Source organism: Cydia pomonella, chromosome 15 (genome assembly GCF_033807575.1).
Source record: "Cydia pomonella isolate Wapato2018A chromosome 15, ilCydPomo1, whole genome shotgun sequence".
NCBI lineage: Eukaryota > Metazoa > Arthropoda > Insecta > Lepidoptera > Tortricidae > Cydia > Cydia pomonella.
Genome location: NC_084717.1, coordinates 10,135,253 through 10,146,595, shown reverse-complemented (window position 1 = coordinate 10,146,595; position 11,343 = coordinate 10,135,253).

Genomic DNA, 11,343 nt, shown 5'->3' with positions numbered 1-11,343 from the left:
TGTACATCTCTAAGTCAACTTAAATTTATAATTTAGTTTTATAGGTAGGCACTCCTTATGAATAATATGTAGTCGCGTTTATGTGGCGCTATGCCATCTTAAATGTAACTTACAAGCACAAATGTTGTATCTCACAATTTTTTTATTATATTTATATTAATACAACCCGGCAGCGTGAACATGTTCATAGAAAGCCTAAGTTTCTTATTTGTGCACTTGCACCATTAATATGCCGCCGAGTATCACCCAAGATATAGTGTTTTTTGGTAGATAGTATAATATTCTGTACGATAGAGTGGGTGTGGTTTACTCGCCTGCCGTCTAAGATGCAGAAAAATTTCATTGAATGCCAATGTTCATAGAAAGCCAAAGTCTCTTTGATGCCCGAGCATCATGAATATGCCGCCGAGTATCACTCTAGAAATAAAATTATTTGATCGATAATTTAACGCTCTGTACGATGCAGTGGGTGCGGTTTACTCGCCTGCCGTCTAAGATGCAAATTTTCTTCAATGAATGCAAATGTTCATAGAAAGCCAAAGTCTCTTTTGATGCCCGTGCACCATTAATGTGCCGCCGAGTATCACTCTAGAAATATAGTTATTTGATAGAAAATATAATGCTCTGTACGATTCAGTGGGTGTAGTTTACTCGCCTTCCGTCTAAGATGCCGAAAAACTTCAATGAATGCAAATGTCCATAGAAAGCCTAAGTTTCTTATTTGTTCACTTGCACCATTAATATGCCGCCGAGTATCACCCTAGATATAGTGTTTTTTGGTAGATAGTATAATGTTCTGTACGATAGAGTGGGTGTGGTTTACTCGCCTGCCGTCTAAGATGCAGAAAAACTTCATTGAATGCCAATGTTCATAGAAAGCCAAAGTCTCTTTGATGCCCGAGCATCATGAATATGCCGCCGAGTATCACTCTAGAGATAAAGTTATTTGATAGAAAATATAATGCTCTGTACGATGCAGTAGGTGCGGTTTACTCGCCTGCCGTCTAAGATGCAAATTTTCTTCAATGAATGCAAATGTTCATAGAAAGCCAAAGTCTCTTTTGATGCCCGTGCACCATTAATATGCCGCCGAGTATCACTCTAGAAATATAGTTATTTGATAGAAAATATAATGCTCTGTACGATTCAGTGGGTGTAGTTTACTCGCCTGCCGTCTAAGATGCCGAAAAACTTCAATGAATGCAATTGTTCATAGAAAACCTAAGTTTCTTATTTGTGCACTTGCACCATTAATATGCGGCCGAGTATCACCCTAGATGTAGTGTTTTTTGGTAGATAGTATAATGTTTTGTACGATAGAGTGGGTGTGGTTTACTCGCCTGCCGTCTAAGATAAAAAAAAACTTCATTGAATGCCAATGTTCACAGAAAGCCAAAGTCTCTTTGATGCACGTGCGTCATGAATATGCCGCCGAGTATCACTCTAGAAATAAAATTATTTGATCGATAATTTAATGCTCTGTACGATGCAGTGGGTGCGGTTTACTCGCCTGCCGTCTAAGATGCAAATTTTCTTCAATGAATGCAAATGTTCATAGAAAGCCAAAGTCTCTTTTGATGCCCGTGCACCATTAATGTGCCGCCGAGTATCACTCTAGAAATATAGTTATTTGATTGAAAATATAATGCTCTGTACGATTCAGTGGGTGTAGTTTACTCGCCTTCCGTCTAAGATGCCGAAAAACTTCAATGAATGCAAATGTTCATAGAAAGCCTAAGTTTCTTATTTGTTCACTTGCACCATTAATATGCCGCCGAGTATCACCCTAGATGTAGTGTTTTTTGGTAGATAGTATAATGTTCTGTACGATAGAGTGGATGTGGTTTACTCGCCTGCCGTCTAAGATAAAAAAAAAACTTCATTGAATGCCAATGTTCACAGAAAGCCAAAGTCTCTTTGATGCACGTGCGTCATGAATATGCCGCCGAGTATCACTCTAGAGATAAAGTTATTTGATAGAAAATATAATGCTCTGTACGCTAGAGTGGGTGTAGTTTACTCGCCTGCCGTCTAAGATGCAAAAATTCTTCAATGAATACAAATGTTCATAGAAAGCCAAAGTCTCTTTGATGCCCGTGCATCATGAATATGCCGCCGAGTATCACTCTAGAAATAAAATTATTTGATCGATAATTTAATGCTCTGTACGATGCAGTGGGTACGGTTTACTCGCCTGCCGTCTAAGATGCAAATTTTCTTCAATGAATGCAAATGTTCATAGAAAGCCAAAGTCTCTTTTGATGCCCGTGCACCATTAATATGCCGCCGAGTATCACTCTAGAAATATAGTTATTTGATAGAAAATATAATGCTCTGTACGATGCAGTGGGTGTCATTTACTCGCCTGCCGTCTAAGATGCCGAAAAATTTGAATGAATAGAAATGTTCATAGAAAGCCTAAGTTTCTTATTTGTGCACTTGCACCATTAATATGCCGCCGAGTATCACCCTAGATATAGTGTTTTTTGATAGATAGTATAATGTTCTGTACGATAGAGTGGGTGTGGTTTACTCGCCTGCCGTCTAAGATGCAGAAAAACTTCATTGAATGCCAATGTTCATAGAAAGCCAAAGTCTCTTTGATGCCCGTGCATCATGAATATGCCGCCGAGTATCACTCAAGAAATAAAATTATTTGATCGATAATTTAATGCTCTGTACGATGCAGTGGGTGCCGTTTACTCGCCTGCCGTCTAAGATGCAAATTTTCTTCAATGAATGCAAATGTTCATAGAAAGCCAAAGTCTCTTTTGATGCCCGTGCACCATTAATGTGCCGCCGAGTATCACTCTAGAAATATAGTTATTTGATAGAAAATATAATGCTCTATACGATTCAGTGGGTGTAGATTACTCGCCTTCCGTCTAAGGTGCCGAAAAACTTCAATGAATGCAAATGTTCATAGAAAGCCTAAGTTTCTTATTTGTTCACTTGCACCATTAATATGCCGCCGAGTATCACTCTAGAAATATAGTTATTTGATAGAAAATATAATGCACTGTACGATTCAGTGGGTGTAGTTTACTCGCCTTCCGTCTAAGATGCCGAAAAACTTCAATGAATGCAAATGTTCATAGAAAGCCTAAGTTTCTTATTTGTTCACTTGCACCATTAATATGCCGCCGAGTATCACCCTAGATGTAGTGTTTTTTGGTAGATAGTATAATGTTCTGTACGATAGACTGGGTGTGGTTTACTCGCCTGCCGTCTAAGATAAAAAAAAAACTTCATTGAATGCCAATGTTCACAGAAAGCCAAAGTCTCTTTGATGCACGTGCGTCATGAATATGCCGCCGAGTATCACTCTAGAAATAAAATTATTTGATCGATAATTTAATGCTCTGTACGATGCAGTGGGTGCGGTTTACTCGCCTGCCGTCTAAGATGCAAATTTTCTTCAATGAATGCAAATGTTCATAGAAAGCCAAAGTCTCTTATGATGCCCGTGCACCATTAATGTGCCGCCGAGTATCACTCTAAAAATATAGTTATTTGATAGAAAATATAATGCTCTATACGATTCAGTGGGTGTAGTTTACTCGCCTTCCGTCTAAGGTGCCGAAAAACTTCAATGAATGCAAATGTTCATAGAAAGCCTAAGTTTCTTATTTGTTCACTTGCACCATTAATATGCCGCCGAGTATCACCCTAGATATAGTGTTTTTTGGTAGATAGTATAATGTTCTGTACGATAGTGGGTGTGGTTTACTCGCCTGCCGTCTAAGATGCAGAAAAACTTCGTTGAATGCCAATGTTCATAGAAAGCCAAAGTCTCTTTGATGCCCGAGCATCATGAATATGCCGCCGAGTATCACTCTAGAGGTACTGTTGTTTGATTGATGATATAACGTTCTGTACGATTCAGTGGGTGTAGTTTACTCGCCTGCCGTCTAAGTTGCCGAAAAACTTCAATGAATGCAATTGTTCATAGAAAACCTAAGTTTCTTATTTGTGCACTTGCACCATTAATATGCCGCCGAGTATCACTCTAGATATGGTGTTATTTGATACATAGTATAATGTTCTGTACGATTCAGTGGGTGTAGTTTACTCGCCTGCCGTCTAAGTTGCCGAAAAACTTCAATGAATGGAAATTTTCATAGAAAGCCTAAGTTTCTTTTTTATGCCCGTGCACCATTAATATGCCGCCGAGTATCACCCTAGATATAGTGTTTTTTGGTAGATAGTATAATGTTCTGTACGATAGAGTGGGTGTGGTTTACTCGCCTGCCGTCTAAGATGCAGAAAAACTTCATTGAATGCCAATGTTCATAGAAAGCCAAAGTCTCTTTGATGCCCATGCATCATGAATATGCCGCCGAGTATCACTCTAGAAATAAAATTATTTGATCGATAATTTAATGCTCTGTACGATGCAGTGGGTGCGGTTTACTCGCCTGCCGTCTAAGATGCAAATTTTCTTCAATGAATGCAAATGTTCATAAAAAGCCAAAGTCTCTTTTGATGCCCGTGCACCATTAATGTGCCGCCGAGTATCACTCTAGAAATATAGTTATTTAATAGAAAATATAATGCTCTATACGATTCAGTGGGTGTAGTTTACTCGCCTTCCGTCTAAGATGCCGAAAAACTTCAATGAATGCAAATGTTCATAGAAAGCCTAAGTTTCTTATTTGTTCACTTGCACCATTAATATGCCGCCGAGTATCACCCTAGATATAGTGTTTTTTGGTAGATAGTATAATGTTCTGTACGATAGAGTGGGTGTGGTTTACTCGCCTGCCGTCTAAGATGCAGAAAAACTTCATTGAATGCCAATGTTCATAGAAAGCCAAAGTCTCTTTGATGCCCGAGCATCATGAATATGCCGCCGAGTATCACTCTAGAGATAAAGTTATTTGATAGAAAATATAATGCTCTGTACGATGCAGTAGGTGCGGTTTACTCGCCTGCCGTCTAAGATGCAAATTTTCTTCAATGAATGCAAATGTTCATAGAAAGCCAAAGTCTCTTTTGATGCCCGTGCACCATTAATATGCCGCCGAGTATCACTCTAGAGGTACTGTTGTTTGATTGATGATATAACGCTCTGTACGATGCAGTGAGTGTAGTTTACTCGCCTGCCGTCTAAGATGCCGAAAAACTTCAATGAATGCAAATGTTCATAGAAAGCCTAAGTTTCTTATTTGTTCACTTGCACCATTAATATGCCGCCGAGTATCACCCTAGATATAGTGTTTTTGGTAGATAGTATAATGTTCTGTACGATAGAGTGGGTGTGGTTTACTCGCCTGCCGTCTAAGATGCAGAAAAACTTCATTGAATGCCAATGTTCATAGAAAGCCAAAGTCTCTTTGATGCCCGAGCATCATGAATATGCCGCCGAGTATCACTCTAGAAATAAAATTATTTGATCGATAATTTAATGCTCTGTACGATGCAGTGGGTGCGGTTTACTCGCCTGCCGTCTAAGATGCAAATTTTCTTCAATGAATGCAAATGTTCATAGAAAGCCAAAGTCTCTTTTGATGCCCGTGCACCATTAATGTGCCGCCGAGTATCACTCTGGAAATATAGTTATTTGATTGAAAATATAATGCTCTGTACGATTCAGTGGGTGTAGTTTACTCGCCTTCCGTCTAAGATGCCGAAAAACTTCAATGAATGCAAATGTTCATAGAAAGCCTAAGTTTCTTATTTGTTCACTTGCACCATTAATATGCCGCCGAGTATCACCCTAGATGTAGTGTTTTTTGGTAGATAGTATAATGTTCTGTACGATAGAGTGGATGTGGTTTACTCGCCTGCCGTCTAAGATAAAAAAAAAACTTCATTGAATGCCAATGTTCACAGAAAGCCAAAGTCTCTTTGATGCACGTGCGTCATGAATATGCCGCCGAGTATCACTCTAGAGATAAAGTTATTTGATAGAAAATATAATGCTCTGTACGATAGAGTGGGTGTAGTTTACTCGCCTGCCGTCTAAGATGCAAAAATTCTTCAATGAATACAAATGTTCATAGAAAGCCAAAGTCTCTTTGATGCCCGTGCATCATGAATATGCCGCCGAGTATCACTCTAGAAATAAAATTATTTGATCGATAATTTAATGCTCTATACGATGCAGTGGGTGCGGTTTACTCGCCTGCCGTCTAAGATGCAAATTTTCTTCAATGAATGCAAATGTTCATAGAAAGCCAAAGTCTCTTTTGATGCCCGTGCACCATTAATATGCCGCCGAGTATCACTCTATAAATATAGTTATTTGATAGAAAATATAATGCTCTCTACGATGCAGTGGGTGTCGTTTACTCGCCTGCCGTCTAAGATGCCGAAAAACTTGAATGAATAGAAATGTTCATAGAAAGCCTAAGTTTCTTATTTGTGCACTTGCACCAATAATATGCCGCCGAGTATCACCCTAGATATAGTGTTTTTTGGTAGATAGTATAATGTTCTGTACGATAGAGTGGGTGTGGTTTACTCGCCTGCCGTCTAAGATGCAGAAAAACTTCATTGAATGCCAATGTTCATAGAAAGCCAAAGTCTCTTTGATGCCCGTGCATCATGAATATGCCGCCGAGTATCACTCTAGAAATAAAATTATTTGATCGATAATTTAATGCTCTGTACGATGCAGTGGGTGCGGTTTACTCGCCTGCCGTCTAAGATGCAAATTTTCTTCAATGAATGCAAATGTTCATAGAAAGCCAAAGTCTCTTTTGATGCCCGTGCACCATTAATGTGCCGCCGAGTATCACTCTGGAAATATAGTTATTTGATTGAAAATATAATGCTCTGTACGATTCAGTGGGTGTAGTTTACTCGCCTTCCGTCTAAGATGCCGAAAAACTTCAATGAATGCAAATGTTCATAGAAAGCCTAAGTTTCTTATTTGTTCACTTGCACCATTAATATGCCGCCGAGTATCACCCTAGATGTAGTGTTTTTTGGTAGATAGTATAATGTTCTGTACGATAGAGTGGATGTGGTTTACTCGCCTGCCGTCTAAGATAAAAAAAAAACTTCATTGAATGCCAATGTTCACAGAAAGCCAAAGTCTCTTTGATGCACGTGCGTCATGAATATGCCGCCGAGTATCACTCTAGAGATATAGTTATTTGATAGAAAATATAATGCTCTGTACGATAGAGTGGGTGTAGTTTACTCGCCTGCCGTCTAAGATGCAAAAATTCTTCAATGAATACAAATGTTCATAGAAAGCCAAAGTCTCTTTGATGCCCGTGCATCATGAATATGCCGCCGAGTATCACTCTAGAAATAAAATTATTTGATCGATAATTTAATGCTCTATACGATGCAGTGGGTGCGGTTTACTCGCCTGCCGTCTAAGATGCAAATTTTCTTCAATGAATGCAAATGTTCATAGAAAGCCAAAGTCTCTTTTGATGCCCGTGCACCATTAATATGCCGCCGAGTATCACTCTATAAATATAGTTATTTGATAGAAAATATAATGCTCTCTACGATGCAGTGGGTGTCGTTTACTCGCCTGCCGTCTAAGATGCCGAAAAACTTGAATGAATAGAAATGTTCATAGAAAGCCTAAGTTTCTTATTTGTGCACTTGCACCAATAATATGCCGCCGAGTATCACCCTAGATATAGTGTTTTTTGGTAGATAGTATAATGTTCTGTACGATAGAGTGGGTGTGGTTTACTCGCCTGCCGTCTAAGATGCAGAAAAACTTCATTGAATGCCAATGTTCATAGAAAGCCAAAGTCTCTTTGATGCCCGTGCATCATGAATATGCCGCCGAGTATCACTCAAGAAATAAAATTATTTGATCGATAATTTAATGCTCTGTACGATGCAGTGGGTGCGGTTTACTCGCCTGCCGTCTAAGATGCAAATTTTCTTCAATGAATGCAAATGTTCATAGAAAGCCAAAGTCTCTTTTGATGCCCGTGCACCATTAATGTGCCGCCGAGTATCACTCTAGAAATATAGTTATTTGATAGAAAATATAATGCTCTATACGATTCAGTGGGTGTAGTTTACTCGCCTTCCGTCTAAGGTGCCGAAAAACTTCAATGAATGCAAATGTTCATAGAAAGCCTAAGTTTCTTATTTGTTCACTTGCACCATTAATATGCCGCCGAGTATCACTCTAGAAATATAGTTATTTGATAGAAAATATAATGCTCTGTACGATTTAGTGGGTGTAGTTTACTCGCCTTCCGTCTAAGATGCCGAAAAACTTCAATGAATGCAAATGTTCATAGAAAGCCTAAGTTTCTTATTTGTTCACTTGCACCATTAATATGCCGCCGAGTATTACCCTAGATGTAGTGTTTTTTGGTAGATAGTATAATGTTCTGTACGATAGACTGGGTGTGGTTTACTCGCCTGCCGTCTAAGATAAAAAAAAACTTCATTGAATGCCAATGTTCACAGAAAGCCAAAGTCTCTTTGATGCACGTGCGTCATGAATATGCCGCCGAGTATCACTCTAGAGATAAAGTTATTTGATAGAAAATATAATGCTCTGTACGATGCAGTGGGTGCGGTTTACTCGCCTGCCGTCTAAGATGCAAATTTTTTTCAATGAATGCAAATGTTCATAGAAAGACAAAGTCTCTTTTGATGCCCGTGCACCATTAATATGCCGCCGAGTATCACTCTAGATATGGTGTTATTTGATACATAGTATAATGTTCTGTACGATTCAGTGGGTGTAGTTTACTCGCCTGCCGTCTAAGTTGCCGAAAAACTTCAATGAATGGAAATTTTCATAGAAAGCCTAAGTTTCTTTTTTATGCCCGTGCACCATTAATATGCCGCCAGGTATCACCCTAGATATAGTGTTTTGTGGTAGATAGTATAATGTTCTGTACGATAGAGTGGGTGTGGTTTACTCGCCTGCCGTCTAAGATGCAGAAAAACTTCATTGAATGCCAATGTTCATAGAAAGCCAAAGTCTCTTTGATGCCCGTGCATCATGAATATGCCGCCGAGTATCACTCTAGAAATAAAATTATTTGATCGATAATTTAATGCTCTGTACGATGCAGTGGGTGCGGTTTACTCGCCTGCCGTCTAAGATGCAAATTTTCTTCAATGAATGCAAATGTTCATAGAAAGCCAAAGTCTCTTTTGATGCCCGTGCACCATTAATGTGCCGCCGAGTATCACTCTAGAAATATAGTTATTTAATAGAAAATATAATGCTCTATACGATTCAGTGGGTGTAGTTTACTCGCCTTCCGTCTAAGATGCCGAAAAACTTCAATGAATGCAAATGTTCATAGAAAGCTTAAGTTTCTTATTTGTTCACTTGCACCATTAATATGCCGCCGAGTATCACCCTAGATATAGTGTTTTTTGGTAGATAGTATAATGTTCTGTACGATAGAGTGGGTGTGGTTTACTCGCCTGCCGTCTAAGATGCAGAAAAACTTCATTGAATGCCAATGTTCATAGAAAGCCAAAGTCTCTTTGATGCCCGAGCATCATGAATATGCCGCCGAGTATCACTCTAGAAATAAAATTATTTGATCGATAATTTAATGCTCTGTACGATGCAGTGGGTGCGGTTTACTCGCCTGCCGTCTAAGATGCAAATTTTCTTCAATGAATGCAAATGTTCATAGAAAGCCAAAGTCTCTTTTGATGCCCGTGCACCATTAATGTGCCGCCGAGTATCACCCTAGAAATATAGTTATTTGATAGAAAATATAATGCTCTGTACGATTCAGTGGGTGTAGTTTACTCGCCTTCCGTCTAAGATGCCGAAAAACTTCAATTAATGCAAATGTTCATAGAAAGCCTAAGTTTCTTTTTTATGCCCGTGCACCATTAATATGCCGCCGAGTATCACCCTAGATATAGTGTTTTTTGGTAGATAGTATAATGTTCTGTACGATAGAGTGGGTGTGGTTTACTCGCCTGCCGTCTAAGATGCAGAAAAACTTCATTGAATGCCAATGTTCATAGAAAGCCAAAGTCTCTTTGATGCCCGTGCATCATGTATATGCCGCCGAGTATCACTCTAGAAATAAAATTATTTGATCGATAATTTAATGCTCTGTACGATGCAGTAGGTGCGGTTTACTCGCCTGCCGTCTAAGATGCAAATTTTCTTCAATGAATGCAAATGTTCATAGAAAGCCAAAGTCTCCTTTGATGCCCGTGCACCATTAATGTGCCGCCGAGTATCACTCTAGAAATATAGTTATTTGATAGAAAATATAATGCTTTGTACGATGCAGTGGGTGTCGTTTACTCGCCTGCCGTCTAAGATGCCGAAAAACTTCAATGAATGCAAATGTTCATAGAAAGCCTAAGTTTCTTATTTGTGCACTTGCACCATTAATATGCCGCCGAGTATCACCCTAGATATAGTGTTTTTTGGTAGATAGTATAATGTTCTGTACGATAGAGTGGGTGTGGTTTACTCGCCTGCCGTCTAAGATGCAGAAAAACTTCATTGAATGCCAATGTTCATAGAAAGCCAAAGTCTCTTTGATGCCCGAGCATCATAAATATGCTGCCGAGTATCACTCTAGAGGTACTGTTGTTTGATTGATGATATAACGCTCTGTACGATGCAGTGAGTGTAGTTTACTCGCCTGCCGTCTAAGATGCCGAAAAACTTCAATGAATGCAATTGTTCATAGAAAACCTAAGTTTCTTATTTGTGCACTTGCACCATTAATATGCCGCCGAGTATCACTCTAGATATGGTGTTATTTGATACATAGTATAATGTTCTGTACGATTCAGTGGGTGTAGTTTACTCGCCTGCCGTCTAAGTTGCCGAAAAACTTCAATGAATGGAAATTTTCATAGAAAGCCTAAGTTTCTTTTTTATGCCCGTGCACCATTAATATGCCGCCGAGTATCACCCTAGATATAGTGTTTTTTGGTAGATAGTATAATGTTCTGTACGATAGAGTGGGTGTGGTTTACTCGCCTGCCGTCTAAGATGCAGAAAAACTTCATTGAATGCCAATGTTCATAGAAAGCCAAAGTCTCTTTGATGCCCGTGCTTCATGAATATGCCGCCGAGTATCACTCTAGAAATAAAATTATTTGATCGATAATTTAATGCTCTGTACGATGCAGTGGGTGCGGTTTACTCGCCTGCCGTCTAAGATGCAAATTTTCTTCAATGAATGCAAATGTTCATAGAAAGCCAAAGTCTCTTTTGATGCCCGTGCACCATTAATGTGCCGCCGAGTATCACTCTAGAAATATAGTTATTTAATAGAAAATATAATGCTCTATACGATTCAGTGGGTGTAGTTTACTCGCCTTACGTCTAAGATGCCGAAAAACTTCAATGAATGCAAATGTTCATAGAAAGCCTAAGTTTCTTATTTGTTCACTTGCACCATT